Source organism: Bos indicus, chromosome 5, assembly GCF_029378745.1.
Source record: "Bos indicus isolate NIAB-ARS_2022 breed Sahiwal x Tharparkar chromosome 5, NIAB-ARS_B.indTharparkar_mat_pri_1.0, whole genome shotgun sequence".
Taxonomy (NCBI): Eukaryota; Metazoa; Chordata; class Mammalia; order Artiodactyla; family Bovidae; genus Bos; species Bos indicus.
In genome coordinates this window covers 108,608,252-108,627,354 of record NC_091764.1, presented here as the reverse complement: position 1 = coordinate 108,627,354, position 19,103 = coordinate 108,608,252, and the positions used below count along the sequence as shown (strand labels likewise).

The 19,103-nt window shown below is 50.3% G+C and overlaps 1 protein-coding gene across 1 annotated transcript in view; it reads right to left on the bottom strand.

Moving 5' to 3' along the window:
- Positions 1 to 19,103, bottom strand: part of WNT5B (Wnt family member 5B) — an 82,694-nt gene that overhangs the window by 57,002 nt on the left and 6,589 nt on the right. The gene's annotated exons all lie outside the window — the stretch shown is intronic.

Sequence of the window (19,103 nt, the reverse complement as noted above, 5' to 3'; positions counted from 1 at the left end):
CCACATGCAGGAAACTCCAGCCCAGCTCACTCGCTGCTGCTCCCGGGGGGCCGCCAGGCGCCTTCACGGGCTCCCAGAACCGCCTGCTCGGAGGCAGAGATGGCTGGACAGAAGCCAATAGCAGCTCTGGGGGCAAGGGCGCCAGTGCTGGGGGTGGAGAGGGCCCACCAGATCCCAGAGCATCTGGGAGCCGCGAGGGCAATGAGGAGGAGGACATGGTCCCAGTGCCCCTGTGAGTGTTTATTCAAAGTGCCTTTAGGGGCTGCCCTGGCGGTCCACCGACTAAGACTCCGCACTCCCAAGGCAGGGGTCCTGGGTTCAATCCCTGGTCAGGGAACTAGATCTCACAGGCTACAACGAAAGATCCTGCATGCCACAACTAAGAACCTTGTGTGGCCAAATAAATACATAAAATGTTTTAAAAAGTAAAGTGCCCCAGTCCTAAACAAAGACCTGTGCTTGTATTCATGCTTGTATCAGGGCCAGGCAGGCAGGCAGGTAGATAAATGAGTCTGTCTAGACTGACTTTCTTTTTGTTCAACTTTTAATCAGCATCTCCTGAGAAACTGACCTCCTTTCATCTCAAAGTGGAATAAAGGAACTCTAGGGAGCAAAGGAGGCCAAAGCCGTGGGGGATCTTTATTTTTATTTTAATAGAAGTTTTTTTCTCCCTCGGGGTTTTGCTTATCTGTCCATATATGTGCATAGAAAATATTATTCTTAGAGTCCAGAGTCTGTTCACATTTGTTTGTACAGATTCCTAAGGGCAGATAAAAGACAAACAGAGATATATACTTTGATACTAACTGTTGTACTTAGATGGTGTGTTTAGATCTTTCCCATCTAGTTCAGAAGTAATTTGTTTACGACGATGGACCTAAAAATACTTTTAAATACACTACTGAGTTCATCAAAGACAACTTGTAAAAGAGCCCCTAATTTCTCCAGCGAACTCCTAGCAGACCTCTTGATGGCCTTGACTGCTGGAATTAGACTGAAGTGCTCAGGGGATACCCCGGGGCTGTGGCCAGTCAGGACCGAGGAGAATTGCTGGGGACTAAAGACATCAATAGGAGGTCAGACTGACCACGAGCAAATCCTGTCCCACCAGTTCCGTTCTCTCTGCCTCTCTTCAAATCACCTGGTCAGTTTGATCCGTCAACCTCTCTTGGTCCACGTTTCATAGCCACAGGGCCTGGATTCCACAGGACACAGCTGAGGAAGCCCAGAGGGGCGCACCATTCAGTGACATTCTCCTCTAAGCTCTCCACCAGCTGTCAGTTCAGCTCTGATGGCCACAGGGTTGGAGAAACCTTGTCTCTTTCGATTGTTCCAGAAACCGCTGTTTAAGAACAGTCTGAGGACCCTGAAAACCCTCCCCTTCCTGCTGCCCAGTGGGCCTTATTGATGTATTTGGTTGTCTCAGGTCTAGTTGTGGCATGCAGGATTTTTGTTACGTCATACGGGGTTTCATTTGTGGCGCATGGACTCTCTAATTGTGGCACGCGGGCTCAGTTGCTCAATGGCATGTGGGATCTTAGTTCCCCAACCAGGGATCAAACCCGCTTCCCCTGCCTTGGAAAGCAGATTCTTAACCACTGGACCACCAGGGAAGTCCCCAGTGGGGCTTCTGGTTTGGTCTGTAGTGTAAGGGTCCCAGGGCATGAACTTCTCTCATGCAAGCCTGGTGGGCTCCGACCTGTAGCTTAGGGAGCCTTCCTGAAAACATGAGGATACTATCCATCTTGGACAGTTTGATGGTAGACCTCATACTGAATCACCAAGATTTAGAGGTAGTGATTATCTAGTCCCCTGGCTTTAAACTTATTATTTATTTTTTTTAAGAAATAGAAGCCTGCTTTTCTACAGAAATCGTGTGCCGAAGCAAAAGAAATAAAAATTACGTGTGTAGTTGAAACTTGGGGAGGGGAAGGGACCTCCAAACTGGCCCCTCGGTAAGAACTGTTTTCATAAACCACTTGTCTAGCCCAGGCAGTCCTCGATGTTACAGACAAGGAAATGGGTCCACAGGGAGGTCAGGCCCATTTCCAGGTCTCAGAGTTAGTGACCAGTCCAGTTCCCTGAGGCTAAATTCTCTGCCCTTTCCACGGGAACACCCTGTCTTTGCGAATCTATTCTGAACCTCCTGAATTCCATGTGGCAACATTAAGCCACAAAAATGACTGACTCTGTCCTCATTAGAGACTCACCCCTGCTCATTCCCTGAGGATAACTTTTCAGTTCTTTGTGCCACATTAACTCCGATCGGTAACTGTGAATTCCTCTGGCAGAGGTAACATAGGTCAGATTCCATTAGACACATATCAGCAAAACAACAAAAAAAATTTTTTTCAAACCCAGCTCATGGTCTACAAACTCCAGTAAAATTTAATCAGCAAGAGTTTTGTACTAAACTAAAGAATCTGGATAGTGTTTTGAATTTTACTGTGAAAAGATTTGCCTGTATTGTATCTGTTGGCCTGTATTGGAAGATTTGATCATCCAGACAGCAGTGGACTTCCAAGCCCTCCACCAGAAACATGGCCAGACGTCACAGAATCCATCGTGGGGACACCCCGGCCAGGACCCTGAGGCGTTTATCCCCTGCTCCACTTCCCTCCCCAGGCAGTCAGATAAGATATGCAATTTGCTGCCCTGGCTCAGGGCCCCTAGAGCCCCCATGGCCCCCACAGGCCCCTTCTGGGATGGGCTCTGAGACCCCAGCTTCATCAGGAGCTGGATTGTTGACAAGACTGGAGAACTTGTTGTTTTAGTTGCTAAGTCATGTCTGACTCTTGCAACCCCATGGACTGTGCCCTGCCAGGCCCCTCTGTCCATGGAATTCTCCAGGCAAGAACCCTGCAGTGGGTTGCCAGTTCCTCCTCCAGGGGATCTTCCCGACCCAGGGATCGAACCCAAGTCTCCTGCTTGGCAGGCAAATTCTTTACCACCAAGCCACCTGGGCAGCCCACTGGAAGACTTACTAAAGCAATACTGTCCAAGGCAGTTCAAAAGAAGAGAAGATATGAGAAGTGGAAAGAAATGTCCGTGCATATATGAAACGGGCAGGCAGAGGCGGGTATGGGATGAGGGGTCAGCACCCTGTGAAGGTGCCTGGAACCAGGGTCCCTCTGACTCATCCCTGTATCCCTGGAGGGGGGTCGAGGAGAGGGGAGTGCTGCATTTTCAGGAAGGACCGGTCGCGAGAGCGACTACAATGAAAGGGAGGTTGCAGGAACGAGGAAACCGTCCATACAGGGTATAAACTCAAGGCCAGGATCCAAGCAAAACATCGAACTGAAAAGAAAAAAAATAACAGAAACATTTCAAATGACAAAGTTGAGACTCTGAGGCGGCTCCTCAGATCTGCCTTTCACGCTCGACAGCCAGAATTGGAGCCCTGTCATCTCCAGACACTGGGTCGGGGATGCGCCGGGTCCCTGGTGCAGAGGGGTGCCGGGCCATGGGTACAGAGGGTGCCAGGTACAGAGGGACCCGGCCCAGGGTACAGAGGGGCGCCAGATCCCATGTACAGAGAGGCCCGGCCTGCCACGCAGGGGTCAGGGCAAGGGCAGGGACAGGTGTGTGTGGGCCAGTGCACCCCCTACTCGGGTTTCTCAACCATCAGCTTGCACTTGGAAACTGGTACTAGAACAGTTCATGCTGGGACGCTCCCTGAACTCTTGCCCTGGTCTCCTGGCACTTCTTACCTTGCAAAGGGAGGGAAACTTAACAGCACAGAGAAAACAAGAGAGAGAGGATGAAATAATTGTGAAAGCACTTGTTAGCACTGAGTCATGCACACACATGCCTGGGAGTGGTAAGGGGACCGTGTGTTCTGTGATACGTCTGATCTCAAGGGGCGGCCAGGCTCAGCTAAGGCTGAGAAGCCAGCCAGGGTCTAAACACCAGGGCCTTTTCAACACCGCCGTACCACACGGTGGTGGCAGTGGCGGCTCAGTCGCTCAGTTGTGTCTGACTCTGTGCAACCCCATGGACTCTAGCCCACCAGGCTCCTCTGTCCATGGGATTCTCCAGGCAAGAACACTGGAGTGGGTGCCATTTCCTTCTCCCGGGGATCTTTCTGATCCAGGGATCATACCCATGTCTCCTGCTTTGGCAAGCAGATTTCCAACCACTAGACCACCAGAGACGTCCCCGCTGAGGAGCATTTAAAAGTAAAAGTTGCTGGGTCCTTTCCCAGACCTGCCGATCAGAACCCCTGTGGGTGGGGCTCCGGGATCTGCCAGGATTCTCAAAACATCCCAAGGAATCAACCCAACACAGACGTCTTGGTCTCAGTCCACCGTAAGATCCCTCTTAACGGTGAGGTCCCGTGATAGATTGCTGTAACAGAAGCTGAAGCTAAGGCCCCACAGAAAAGGCCCCAGGCAGGGGCCGTGAGTGTTGGGAGTGGGGAGTTGGGAGTTGGGCGGGACCATCATGGAAGTGGAGCTGAGTGGGGACAAGGGTGGGGACTGGAACCCGAGCTCAAGGCCAAGAAGCCAAACATCTGGCCGGAAGACAAAGCCCTTGAGTGGGAGTGATGGGACGGAGGTCGGAGAGGTAGGCTGAGACCAGCTTCACACACTCATTCATTCATTCATTCACTGTGTAAACTTATTTGGAAATAGGATCTTTATAGAGGTGATCAACTTAAAGCGAGATCACTAGGGTGGGCTTTAATCCAGTGTGACTGGTGTCCTTATGAAAGGGGGAAATCAGGACACAGACAGACATGCCCGGACTGGGGAGATGATGCGGAGACACAGGGGGATGCCAGGGGTAGGTGGGGGGATCGGAGTGTGAGTCTATAATCCAAGAACCTGCAGACTGCTGCCAACCACCAGGAGTAGGGACGGGGCCTGGACAGATCCTGCCCCGTCCCCCATGGCCTCAGAGGAGCCCATCCAGAAGACGCTTTGACCTGAGACCGCCAGCCTCTGGATTGGGAGATGATAGATAGAATTTGTGTTTATTTCAGCCCCCAGCTTGGGGTTGGTGCTCAGTTGCTACAGCCCCTGGAAAGCGATGTGAGCGGTAACGGCAAAAGGATCAGAGGGAGGTTGTGGAGTCGAGCCCTGCCTGCCCATTTCCTGGACTGTGGGGTTAACCAGCTAATTATGCACCCAGGGGTGCCGGGAACCCCTTGCTGAGTATCATCCAGTGTCCATAAATATGTGCTGAGTAGTTCATGAGATGTCGGGGGAGCAGAAGGCATAAAGAGGGATTCTTGGGTAGCACGGTGGGACGTGTGGTGGGACTGAAGTTCCCAGATGAGGGGACGTCTCAGGGAGAGACCCCGAGAGGTAGCTGACACAGGAGGGACCATTGGGAGGGAAGTTTGGGCAGAGATAAAGCTTCAGGAATCGTCCATCCAGAGAGAACAGACCAGATACAGTCAGAAAAAATTATATAGGAGAAGAAAAGAGAGTAGTTGAGGGTCTCAGAAAAGAACAGAGGAAGGAGAGAGGATGTGACCAGTGGCCGAAGTTCAGGAGGAGGACGTGGCTGCAGCACACCTGGATCGGGATGCAGCTGTGACACGCGTCACATTACCTCCTGCCCAGGTAACCATGGTTCTTTCTTTTCTTTATGTGTTTTTTTTTTTTTCAATATTTATTTGGCTGTGCTGGGTGTACTTGAGGCAAGAGGGATCTTCGATTTTAGTTGTGACAAGTGGGATTTAACTCCCAGACCAGAGATGGAACCGGAGCCTCTGCATTAACAGCGAGGAGTCTTAGTTACTGGACCACCTGGGAAGTCCCTGGGTCTTTCTTTTATCTCTCTTTTTTAATAATTTTATTTATTTATCTTAGTTATTTGAGCTGTGCTGGGGCTTTGTTGCTGCATGCAGGCTTTCTTTAGTTGCAGAGAGTAGTTGCTGCGCAGGCTTCTCATCGCAGTGGCTTCTCCTGTTGCAGCTCCTGGGCTCTAGGGCACAGGCTCAATAGCTGTGGTGCATGGGCTCAGTCGATTTATGACATGTAGGATCTTCCCTGAACTAGGGGTTGAACCTGTGTCCCCTGCATTGCAAGGCAGACTCTTAACCACTGGGCCACCAGGGAAGCCCTCTTTCTTTTTTTAAAAAACATAAATCCATGGAAAGCCTTGAATGATTTTAAATGGAGTAGCTTTTTAATTTCTTAAATTCATAAAAACATTCTCAGAGGGGGAAAAAAAGTGCATTGTTAATCCTGACTTTCAACAGCAACCCTAACCTGACAAGCTCAAAGAGCACAGGATCAAGCAAAGAATCTAGCAGCAAATATTACCTCCCTCCTGTCACAGGTGAGAACACTCAGAGAAGTACTGATCTGTAGCCCAGAAAATGGGGTTCGGGTGAAGGGCTGGGTTCTGACTCCTGGGTAAATATTTGGATCAAAGCACCAGTGGATTTATTTGTCTGCTCACTCATTTGACACGTTACTGACCGGCTGGCACTGCCCTAGAAACACAGAGATGAATCAGATCATCAAGACACTTCAGACAGGCACACAGTCGGGTAATTTTTTTAAAATGTTGAAGACCTTAACCAGAGAAACTTTAAAAAACGATACCCTCCCACTGATGGATGACTGGATAAACAAAATACGGTGCACGCACACAGCGAAACACGGATGAGCCTTGAGGACCTTGTGCTGAGAGAAACAAGCCAGGCACAAAAGGACAGGCGCCGCACGATCCCACTTATCTGGGGTCCCAAGAACAGGTGAGTTCACAGAGCCAGAAAGCAGAGGGCGGCTGCCTCGGGCTGGGGGAGGGGAGGGGGAGCTGGTGTGGAACGGAGACCGTGTCTCAGGGAAGATGAGAAAGTTCTGGAGACGGCGGTGGTGACTGTGCACGACAATGTGAGTGTACTTCCAGCCACAGAACTGTTCACCGAAAAGTGGTTGCAAAGGTAAATCTTACGTCATGCGTGTGTTGCTGCAATAATGTCTGTGAACCTATCAGGTAACTGAATACACGGAAGGATATTTTTTTTTCGGGAGATTCTATAAGAACACAAAGCTTTTCAGCCCCCCAAGTTGCTAAGTTCTTATGCTTCCAGATTCCATGCTGAAAGGAAAGCACTCTGCTTTCTCCTACCCAGTTTGAGAGTCTCCCACGTGGCACTAGCAGTAAAGAATCCAATGCAGAAGATGCAAGATCAGATCAGATCAGATCAGATCAGTCGCTCAGTCGTGTCCGACTCTTTGCAACCCCATGAATCGAAGCACGCCAGGCTTCCCTGTCTATCACCAACTCCCGGAGTTCACTCAGACTCACATCCATCGAGTCAGTGATGCCATCCAGCCATCTCATCCTCTGTCGTCCCCTTCTCCTCCTGCCCCCAATCCCTCCCAGCATCAGAGTCTTTTCCAATGAGTCAACTCTTCGCATGAGGTGGCTAAAGTACTGGAGTTTCAGCTTTAGCACCACGCGGGTTTTATTCCTGGGTCAGGAAGATCCCCTGGAGAAGGAAATGGCAACCCACTCCAGTATCCCTGCCTGGGAAATCCCATGGGCAGAGGAGCCTGGTGGGCTACAGTCCATGGGGTCACAGCGACCAGGGACGCTGCCCTTTCATTTAGATTATGTGTCACCACCAACAGTAACTATTAACATTGGTCTGACAACTGGCATTCCAAGCTTCCTTTCAATACACCAAGAAAAGCACAAAGAACAAAAGCAAACAAACAAAAATCAATACACCAAGAAGGTGTGATTGACCAAATTCAAGTAAGACACCTGTTATTCTAGGACATACTACATATGTTAAAGTTTTTATCACAATTAGCATTTGCATCATTAAAAGAAACTTTTGGGTTTTACTTTACTACATGCTCACTGTCAGAAATACTAGAAAGTAAGAATTAGAAACGGGAAGAAACAGCACTTCAAATGCTATCATGTGGAACTTCCCTGGCGGTCCAGTGGCTGAGACTCTGCACTCCCACTGCAGGGGGCCTGGGTTCCATCCCCGGTGAGGGAACTGGATCCCACATGCTGCATGTAAAACCTGGCACAGCCGAATAAATAAGTAAATACTTTTAAAAACTCTATCACCTAGAAACTAACACAACTTTGTAAATCAACTAATGAAAACAAACAAAACCCATCACCCAGGGAGAACCACGACTCCCACTTGGCCACAGCACTTGTAGCTGAGCTTGTCCTCTGTTCAACTTTCTGAAGCTCAACCCCCTGTGTGGAATCTACCATCCTCCCCAGTTACAAGTGGCAAGTGCAGTCCAGAAGGAAGGGTGGGGTGACTCCCAGCATCTCACAGTCTGTCTGGAGGGAAGTCAGAATCAGCCTTCGATCCTCCTTGGCTGTCTGTGCCTCCTGCCTGTCCAGTAACTATCTGGACTGTCAGAGCCATTGTCAACCTCAGCCAGGGCCACTGGCTGAAAACACAGCCTCCTCTGAGATGGTTTCCGTTATTGGGATGTTTGAGAGCCAGCCAGAGCCTGGCCTGGGTGCTGAGCAAACATCTGGGTGAGGGACTCGCCAGAGAGCCACCCAGCAGCTGGGGGCCATATGGGTAAGGAGCCTCCCAGCCGGCAAGGCCTCCCTCTTCCTCCCTGCACCCCTTCCTCCTCCCTGCACCCCTTCCTCCTCCCTGCATCCCCTTCTCCCTGCATCCCTCCCCCTGAATGCCCCTCCTCCCTGCACTCCTCCTCCTCCCTGCACCCCCTCCTCCTCCCTGCATCCCCTTCTCCCTGCATCCCTCCCCGTGCACCCCCCTCCTCCCTGCACTCCTCCTCCCTTCATCCTCCTCCTCCTTGCATCCCTTCTGTGGACGGAGAGTGGTGGCCAGGCTTCTCAGTACTTCTGCCCAAAGCACACAGTTCCAAGAAGCCACCGTCCATCAAAGTCGACGCTCCAGGACATTCTATCACAGTCTAACAACTCTGAAATCAAATGAAAATTTCAGTGCTGTCAGCCAAGCACACTTCAGTGACAGAACTGTCACTGCTTCGGAATGAGAGAATCCGGTCAGCATTGTTCACACTGTTGTCACTTCAGCTGAGCAGGGTCCACTGTTGGTGCTGCACGCGCTGAGGCTCACTGCCGTTTAAAGTGTTTCCAAAAAGATGACACACCAAATCAGAGATCATGGTCCCCAGAGGGGCATGAGAATAGCACAACAGAATATATTAGCACATTTCACACTAGTAAACACAATGTCATTGGAGGACTGACCAGCATTCCATACTTTATTGCAAAGTGATAACCAAAGGGCTCGTGGAACCTAAGACAGGAAGGCACCCTGGTGAAGCTGGGCCATTTCCTACTGAGATGCTCATCACAGGCCAAACAAGGCACCAGGGCGAGAGGAAGGGACAGCTCTCTTGGAATGGACAGGAGACACCACAGAGCAAGAGAGGTATACATCCATCGTTCCTTGGGACTGTCTAAAAGGCCTCATGTCACAGGAGTATTCACTGGAAGGACTGATGCTGAAACTGAAGCTCCAATACTTTGGCCACCTGATGTGAAGAGCCGACTCATTGGAAAAGACCCTGATGCTGGGAAAGATTGAAGGCAGGAGGAGAAGGGGACAACAGAGGATGAGATGGTTGGATGGCATCACCGACTCGATGGACATGAGTTTGAGCAAGCTCTGGGAGATGGTGAAGGACAGGGAAGCCTGTTGTGCTGTAGTCCACTGGGCCGCAAAGAGTCGGACACAATTAGCCACTGAACAACAACAACAATTTTCTCACGGAGCCCCGAGGCTCCAAGAAATACCGGCTCATTCCACCGAAAGAGTAGCTAAGTCCAAACAGCGCAATAAAGTTTATATTCCAACATCCTAGGAGCCATTAGAGAAGACGAAACAAATAAATTGACAGGAAACTAGTTGTACTTCATTCTTAAACAACCTCACAATGACCCCTCAAAGTGAGTTCTCAACCTCCTTCAGAAATGAGGAAGTTGAAGTTCAGAGACGTTCAATGCTGCTCCCGAGGTATCCGTGCTAAAAAAATGCCTCTGCCCTGTAACGTATGTCTTTGCTTTCTTTGTTTCTCCTTCGAGGCAGGGATTGTCTTCGCCATGTCTGCTTCAGCAGCACCTAGGATAGCATTTTGCCACAAAGTAGAATTAAGAGTTCTTGAATTAAGTCATCTGTTCCAAAGAACCCCTCAGGTTACAGCATCTTTGGCATTTTGAGTAGCTAACTCCACCACGTTGAACAGCATGGTGAGAAAAAGGTGCCAAAAGAAATTAGAAGAAAGCGTGCTTGGTGGCAGAGCCTGGATAGGGGTGGCTCAAAGTCACCAAGCGGAGACCCTCGTGGGTCCATGAATCTGTGTCATGAAGCATTTCTTCTCACCTGCCTCCCACACCCTGAGCCTGAGCACAGGATGTACGGCTACCACGGAGCTGGCGGAAACTGTCCCCGGGGCACACACCGAGGACGTGACATGAGAGGTGCCCACAGGCTCCTGCAGCTTGGAAATGACCACATGCGGAGAAGCAGGGGTCAGAGACCTCCAGAGACCATGGGACCCATCCACTGGGAGGCACGTGTGGAGAAAAGATCAGGGAACCAGACTGAACGAAAACACCCCCGGGGGGCCACTGTTAGGTGGCCTGGACACTGTGCAGAAGAATTCCTGCTCCCAGGCCCTGGGTGTCCCCCTGACCCTTGAGTAAGACCTCTTCTAAACACAGTCTAATAAAATATGAAACTGAACTTCCCGTAGCACAGATTCCGACAACAGGAAATTAACAGCGCCAGAGCATTAGTAACTAAGTATTAATTGGTGGTTAAGTGGTTAAGAATCTGCCTGCCAATGCACGGGACACGGGTTGAAACCCTGGTCCGGAAGATCCCACATGCTGCTGCAGCAGTTAAGCCTGTGCACCACTACTACTGAAGCCTGTGCTGAGAGCCCGGGAGCCTCGACGAGTGAACCCATGAGCTGCAACTGCTGAAGCTGGGATGCCCTGGAGTGTGTGCTCCGCAATAGGAGAAGCCACTGCAACGAGGAGCCCTTGCGCCGCAGTGAAGAGGAGCCCCCGGCTCGTCGCAACTAGAGAAAAGCCTGCATGCTGCAACCAGGACTCAGCACAGCCAAAAATAAATAAATAAATATGTTTAAAAAATGGAAAAAAAAAGGAAAACCAAGTCCTAACAAGACCTACAGGAAAGATGGCGTTTGAGTCCTGCCAAGTTAAAGTCTGCGCTGTGGACAGACCCACGCTAAGTGCCACCCCGCTGACACTGGCACCAGTGATCAGCCAGTAATTTAACTGTCTACAAGAACAAGACACAACACACTTTAGGCACTCCCCCCGCACCACCCCCAACACACAAATCAGAGAGGGAATGCACAGAAAACAAACATCAACATGGCAGACTTCAACCAAACCATAACAAAAACTGCATTCACTGATCCAAAGTTAACATCCCCAGTGGTAGGAAGGCTGACATCACGTACCCCCGAGAGGATGACACAGCATCCCCCCCCGAGTATTTCTGTCCGACATGCACAGCCACCACCTGCTCAAGAGAAGAAAAGGGGCAACCCACACGGGCGGGGAGAGGGGGGAGACGTACGCAAGCACACACACCCGACTGTCAAGGTCAAGGAGCACAAAAGGGGCAGTGTTACTGACTGGAGGACACCCAGGGGACATGACAACTAAATTTCATGTGAGACTCACGGCTGGACTGGACCAGGGGCCAGAAAAAGACATTAGGGAAAAGCTGGTGAAACTGGAAGCAGATCTGTGAAGCACTTAATAATACTGTAGCAATGTTAATTTCCTGCATTTGGAATCTGGGCTATGGTTATGTGAAAAGGTTAACACTAGCGGAAACAATTATTTTTGCAACATTTCTGTAAGTCTAAAATGATTTCAAAACAAAAAGTTGAAAGACTGAATTAAATCAAATGTAAATAGATTAAGCAGGACAATTAAAAGACAGGGACTGTCACATTAATCAAAGTCTAGAACAATGGAAACAGTGACAGACTTTATTTTCTTGGGCTCCAAAATCACTGCAGATGGTGACTGCAGCCATGAAATTAAAAGATGCTTGCTCCTTGAAAGAAAAGCTATGACCAAGCTAGACAGCATATTAAAAAGCAGAGACATTACTTTCATGATAAAGGTGGTTTTTCCAGTAGTCATGTATGGATGTAAGAGTTGGACCATTAAGAAAGCTGAGCGCCAAAAAACTGATGCTTTCGAACAGTGGGGTTGGAGAAGACTCCTGAGAGTCCCTTGGACTGCAAGGAGATCAAACCAGCCAATTCTAAAGGAAATCAGTCCTGAATATTCATTGGAAGGACTGATGCTGAAGCTCCAATACTTCGGCCACCTGATGAGAAGAACTGACTCATTGGAAAAGACCCTGATGCTGGGAAAGATTGAAGGCAAGAGGAGAAAGGGACAACAGAGGATGAGATGGTTGCATGGCATCACCGACTTGATGCACACGAGTTTGAGCAAGCTCTGGGAATTGGTGATGGACAGGGAAGCCGGGTGTGCTGCAGTCCATAAGGTCGCAGAGAGTTGGACAGGACTGAGCAACTGAACTGAACTGAGAATAACCTAAATGTCCATCCAAGGTGAATTCAGTGGTATAGGTATAACACAGCAATCAAAAGAAATGAGCTATTAATAAGCTCAGCAACAAGGAAAAATCTCATAGATACCACACCAAGCAAAAGAAGCTGAACACCAAAGAGCTGAAACGAAAACCCGAATTATTCTGGTATAATTCTGTTTATGTGAAATTCTGGGCTCACTCAGTTGTGTCTGACTCTTTGTTATCCCATGGACTGTAGCCTGCCAGGCTCCTCTGTCCATTGGATTCTCTAAGCAAGAATACTGGAGTGCGTTGCCATTTCCTACTCTAGGGAATCTTCCCAATCCTGGGATCGAACCCAAGTCTCCTGCATCTCCTGCTTGGCAGGTGGATTCTTTACCACTAAGCACCGGGGAAGCCCCTATGTGAAATTCTAGAACAGGCAAAACTAGAATGACATCAATCATCAGTGTTTGCCTGAGAGTCGGTATGTGTTAGCATGAAGAGACTCAGGGACCAGGGGATTTTCCAGGAACACAGAAATCTCGTTTGGCGATGCAGTTGCATGAGTTTGTCCAAATTTATTAAACTATACTCTTAACAAGGTATGAATTTTATTGCACACAAATGATACTTCAGTGAAATTGACTGCAAGAAAAAGTAACGGACTTCCCTGGTGGCCCAGTGGTTAACACTCTGCACTTGCACTGCAGGGGCCACAGGTTTGATCCCTGGTCAGGGAAGTAGGATCCTGCATGCCATTCAGTGCAGAGAATAAATAAATTAAAAAAAATAAAAAGTAAGCCCCCCTCCATCATACAGTTATGGCAATACAGGGTAGCAAGTGAAGAAACAGAAGCCTGAATGAATGAAGCTTATGAGTTTTGACACTGCCAAGACTTTCCCCAGCCTTCAGATACAAACAGCTCAGGACGTTTCTTCAAAAACAGCCTTGCAGGTTTCACCAATAAAACCTAGAGGCCACTTAAGGCTCTTCCTCAGCACCTGGCATAGTCAGCCATGCACCTCTACAATCTCACTCGGAAGTAAACACCCCCAATCTGTCTGGCAAGGTTGAGACCAGGATTCTACTGATTTGGTCCCTGTAGAGCAAGCATCACCTGAAAATGCAAAGTTGCTGCGGTCAGGTTACTGTGGAGCTGACATGTTTGTGTAATTTACTGATGCCACACCTAAGTGTAAAAATAACACCAACGCGACTCCTTCTCTCCAGACACAACCTGGCTTCTGATGATGTCAGCAGAGCTAGTCCCTGGCAACTGCACAGGAGTGATTTATGTGGTTGTCCTTCCCCGGTGGCTCAAAGAATCTGCCTAAATGTAGGAGACCCGGATTCAATCCCTGGAGAAGGAAATGGCAACCCACTCCAATACTCTTGCCTGGAGAAGCCCATGGATAGAGGAGCCTGGCGGGCTACAGTTCGTGGGGTTGCTGAGAGTCAGACACGACTGAGCGACTGACACACTTTCACTAGAAGCATAATTGGTCTTCCCAGGCGGCACCAGTGGTAAAGAACCTAACTACCAAGCAAGAGACATGAGAGACTCAAGTTCGATCCCTGGGTCAGGAAGATCCCCTGGAGGAGGGCATGGCAACCCACTCCAGTATTCTTGCCTGGAGAATCCCATGGACAGAGGATCCTGGAGGGCTACAGTCCATGGGGTCACAAAGAGTTGGACACGACTGAACAACTGAGCATGCATTAGGAGCATAATTAGTGTGCCGTCTGCCAGGCAGGACTTTCTACAGGCAACGCCCTGCTAGGTGCTTTCCATGCGTTTAGTTTAATCCTCACAGTGGCCTCTAAGCACTCTCTTAAATTGAGATTGTTTTAAAACAATTACTTATTTATTATTATTTTTGGCTGCGCTGAGTCTTGGTTGGAGCCGGGGCTGCTGTCCAGTTGCCGTGTGCAGGCTTCTCGTCGTGGTGGCTTCTCTTGTTGCAGAGCACAGGTTCTAGGGCGTGTGGGCTCAGGGGTCAAACCCACGTCCCTGCACTGGCAGGTGGATTCTACACCACTGGGCCCCCAGGGTAGTACTCTAAGGATTTTAATATTTATCTTTATTTATTCGGCTGTGCCAGGTCTTAGATGTGGCACACAGGATCTTCAGTTGTAGCATATAGGATGTAGTTCCCTAATCAGGGACAGAACCTGTGCTCCCTGCATTGGAAGCATGGGGTCCTAACCACTGGACGGCCTGGGAAGTCCCACTGCTGCTGAGTTTTGAGGCCACAATCGGGCTCCTATTGGGCTGCAGAACTTGATTTCTTAAGCGCTGCATGTAGAGATGAGACTTACTCATTCATGATAAATACATTCGTGTTAATATTGATGATTTTTTTTTTCCAGAAATACTTTCTAATGCCAAGACAGTTAAACAGGAAAATATAAAATGGGGGCGGGGGGAAGCATGGCTGTCTAGTTATAGGGTGTAAATTCTTCCTGAAACTTTGGGATAGGGTTTAGCCTCACCAGACAAGCTTCCACAAAGTTTTCAAAGACTCTCCTAGAAACAGAGAAACGAGAAGCACGGTGCCAGGCGGGAGTCACTGTCAGGTCACCTGGGGCTGTTTTGTCTCTGGGTCACCTTCCCACTCTGATGAACAGTGCCTCACGTTGAGTGGAAGCCACTTTCACGCACACGGTCTCACTTAATTCCACAACTTTTTGAGGTAGGCACGAAGGGCACATTGTGAACCCATTGGCTTATTAATTTATCAATACTGTTGAGTAGTGACAGTGCTGATTTCGGGGGCTTCTCAGAGAATCCACTCAAATCAGGTCCTTCAAGGGAAATTCGCAGAGCCTGGAACCTGGAGCTCTTGTGAAGAGCTCCTTGTGAAGGCAGCTGTCACGGAGGTGTATTTTCACATCTCCTTTGCCTCCTCACTGTCAAAGCAAACCAAGTTCCAAACACGCAGTTCTTCTGGATCAAATCCTGAGCAGGTCCTGGAGCATCTGGGTGACGACCCCCTGACACCTTCACTTTGTTCAGTGAAGAGTTAAAGAAGGGGGCTGACCCTGGATGGCCCTAATTCACACAAACCATCACAGCGGATTTTCAGGATAAATCACCCTAGGAGCTGGCCTTTATCATCCCTGTCTACAGGACGAAGAACGGGGAGCTCAGAAAAGCTCAGGGGTTGGGGTGAGGTCCTCAGGTGTGAACGGCTGAGTTGGGATTCTAACTCAGGTCCGTCCACTTGCCCCCAGAGGCTGTGTGCTCCCCACTGCTCGAGGGACAGGAAGCCGGGGCAGGGGGCAAAGGCTTTACATGCCTGAAGGTCACAGCTGTGCTGCCCTGAAGCCTGGAAGGCTGCTTTCCAGCCTGATACTGTCTAAACAACTGCTCGGCACACAGTGGCCCCTCTACTGAGGACACCCCACTTTCGGGGGACCCGCTGTCAGCTGGGAACCTCCCTGAGGTGGCTCCCGGCACAGTCCCGGCAGCACGCAGGGCCTCATCTAAGATGTGATGAGAACACGGTGTCACCAGCCACGTGGCTGGGAGCAAGGATGAGACGCGAACACAAGTGATCACAATGTAAGACCAAGTGTGAAAAGGACCCCACGGGTGAGCTTTGAACAGAAGCAGCCCTTCCCAGCCAGCTCCCAGACAGAGGGGTCCTTTCTGACAGAGGCAGGCAGGGGGCTGACATCTGGGGTGCCCACAGGAAGAGGATGGGGGTAGGGCAGGACTCTGGCTTGGCTGAAGCACAGGGAAGCAGAGAGAGGACTCTGGGAAGGTCATTAGGGGCAGGATTGAAGGTATTGAACCCGGAGTAAAGATACTCTGTGAGCTGAGTAGGGACAGGAGGAGTCACTCAAGGATGCTGAGCAGGGGGGCTTCCCTGGTGGTTCAGTGGCTAAGAATCCACTTGTTAATGCACAGGACACTGGTAGGATCCCTAGTCTGGGAAGCTCCCACAGGCCGCAGGGCAGCTGGGCCCTTGCACCGCAACTACTGACCCTATGCTCTAGAGCCCAGGGGCCAAAAGGACCGAGCCCACACCCCACAACTACCGAAGCCCGCACACCTACCGCCTGTTCTCTGCAACAAGAGAAGCCACCGCAATGAGAAGCCCGGCCTGTGCACCACAGCTAGAGAGCAGCTCCCCTCACCATAACTTGAGAAAGCTCGAGAGCAGCAAGGAAGACCCAGCACAGCCAAAAATAAATAAATACTAAAAAAGAAAAGAATGCTGAGCAGGGGAGGGATGAGGGGCAGCAGGGGAACGTCTGGGAGCTGGTGAGCGATGTCCCTGGGGAGTGGGCCAGGGATGAACAGCGGGTGGGAGAGCTGGGGCTATAATTCACATCCCGCCCGGCAGGAGCACCAAGACACGATGCAAAATGGACAATCGTTCCAAAGGATTCAGGGGAACTGGACACAAGAAAAGATTCTCTGAAAGTCACAGAAACACTTTAGAACAGTGGTTCTCAGACAGGGTCAATTTTGCCCCCTGGAGACAACTGGCTGTGTCTGGGGACACTTTTGGCTGTCATCACTGGGAGGCAATGCTGCTGGCATCTAGCAGGCAGAGCTCAGGGCCGCTGCTCAGCAGCCCACAGTAGACAGGACAGCCCCTACAGCAGAGAGTTACCAGGTCCAAAGTAAACAGTGTCGAGGTTTGGAAACGTGGTTTGGGGATTATAAGGAAAGACAAGGGGCACCGATGTTCCTCTCACCAGGAAGCTTGTGAGCCTGAAAAGTAGAGGAACCACCCGGCCTTCCCTGCAGAGACACAGCTACACACCAGGACCCACACACAACTGTGCCCCCAGGACTTTCGTTCACACTCCCAGAATCTGCTACGGCCAGGCCCGACAGGCAGCAAAGGTGAGGACAGGCCTGGCATCCGCCCTCCAGGCATTGCCACCCAGAAGGGAGACGAGCTGGTAAGAAGTACACACGTGTCTGAAAATGTATACACGCTTGCACATGTCTGTGCAGTAAAGACTGAACAAGGGGACGTCCCTGGTGGTCCAGTGGTTAAGACTTTGCACTTCCACTGCAGGGGCTGTGGGTGTGCCCACCGCCTGCTGCATCCCCAAACCACCAGTGACGTATGTGCACCGTCACAGATGGGGTCTTCACCACAGGAAATGTTGTTGTTTAGTCACTCAATTGTGTCCAACTCTTTGTGACCCCAGGCTACATCCCCCCAGGCTCCTCTGTCCATAAGATTCTCCAGGCAAGAATACTGGAGTGGGTTGCCATTCCCTTCTCCAGGGGATCTTCCTGACCCAGGGATCAAATCTGCCTCTCCTGCACTGGCAGGAGGGTTCTTTACCGCGGAGCTACCAGTGAAGCCCCTAAGCAAAGAAGATGGGAGAATAGAAGACTCAAGAGGTTTTAGAATTCTGCACACTTACTGTTTGTACACAGAAGGAATTACTAGAACAAAATCTAGGAACTGTGTCTTATGTCTTCAGCACTTTGGACATGCCTGGACCAATATTTATTATATGAATCATGCAATCCAATTCAATCCACAGAAAACCATTAAGGATGGCATTTTTTTTAAGGCAAAATAGGCCTCTTTCTAGCAAAGAACGTGCTACACAATTACAAAACTCACAGAAGATCAACAGTCAACAGCTATTCTGGGAAGGCTTTTAAGCTCAGGCGCTCTCAGCAGGGTTTCAGCTCCAGAGACTCGATGGGAAACGTGACATTCGTGGGGCAGCCGACGTTGAACAGGAACCAACAAAGCAGAGAGTTAGAGGCGCTGACGGGCGCTCTAGAGCAGAGAGCCAGGAACAGAGAGTTGGGAGGTGGGCAGCGGGCAAAGCTGCCACTGAGACTTGAGGGCAGGGGTCAGCACAGTGAGGACAGCATCACGTGTGCCCACGTGGATAGGATGACAGGACCAGGCCATGGGGGAGCCTGCGACCACAGCAGTGGAGGTAGGAAGGGTGATCACATTGGGAAAGACACAGAGAATCTGCAGGAAGGCTCTGAACCTGAGACTCTGAGAGGTGGGACCCTTGAGCAGCTGGAGGCTAGGTCAGGAGCAGGGCTGGGGATTGTGGACTCTGTGCTTTGACATTTAAAGGACTCAACCCATCTGTGCCCCCTGCCACCAGGTGAGGCATTACCTCCATCCTGGAGAAGGGTGGTCGCCCAGAAAACCAGTGGGTCCCCGCTTGCGGGCCCGGGGTCCCCTGAGGCCACCAGGAAGGTCTCGGCCAGCATCCAGCCAGCAGAGGGTTTTGGTGGGGCTGAGAGGGTGAATTTAAAACCCTTGAGGTGGGAAAGCCTCTCCAGTGTGCACGCGAGCCTCCCACTGCTGGTGACCACCCCCTCCTCCTCTATGTCTGCCTTGCAGGTCGGTTCTGCTGGTTCCTAGACGCACCTGATGGCAAGGCCCTTCATAGGTGCTGCATCCTGTCTCACGGGGTGGATGGACCTGGCCTGGGAAGAAGAAAGACACCCATGTGGTAACTCTCCCTGTGCATTTAAAGCTTACTTCAGATGTGATTTCACAGGGGTTACCCTTTTAAGAAAAAGACAACATGTCAAGATACTGAGTGGTTTCCAAA